This window comes from Lagopus leucura, unplaced genomic scaffold (genome assembly GCF_019238085.1).
Source record: "Lagopus leucura isolate 7727_CA_CO unplaced genomic scaffold, USGS_WTPT01 Super-Scaffold_100004, whole genome shotgun sequence".
NCBI classification, from domain to species: Eukaryota; Metazoa; Chordata; class Aves; order Galliformes; family Phasianidae; genus Lagopus; species Lagopus leucura.
In genome coordinates this window covers 59,812,321-59,812,554 of record NW_024962264.1, presented here as the reverse complement: position 1 = coordinate 59,812,554, position 234 = coordinate 59,812,321, and positions in this window count along the sequence as shown.

Genomic DNA, 234 nt, shown 5'->3' with positions numbered 1-234 from the left:
TTTTTTTTTTTTTTTTTTTTTTTTTTTTTTTTTTTTTTTTTTTTTAAGCTTTTGGAGAGCCTTCAGTCATGTTCTCAAGATTCTCCTCAACTGTGAAGATTAAAAAACTAATTTAAGAAAATTGAAATAGTACTCATATTTTGAGATAATTGGAAAAGTTAGGGCTGGAATCTTGATAGATGGTTAGGACTTGCAATTTAAAGTCGCAGAAGCTGGCAATGCAATAGTTATCAA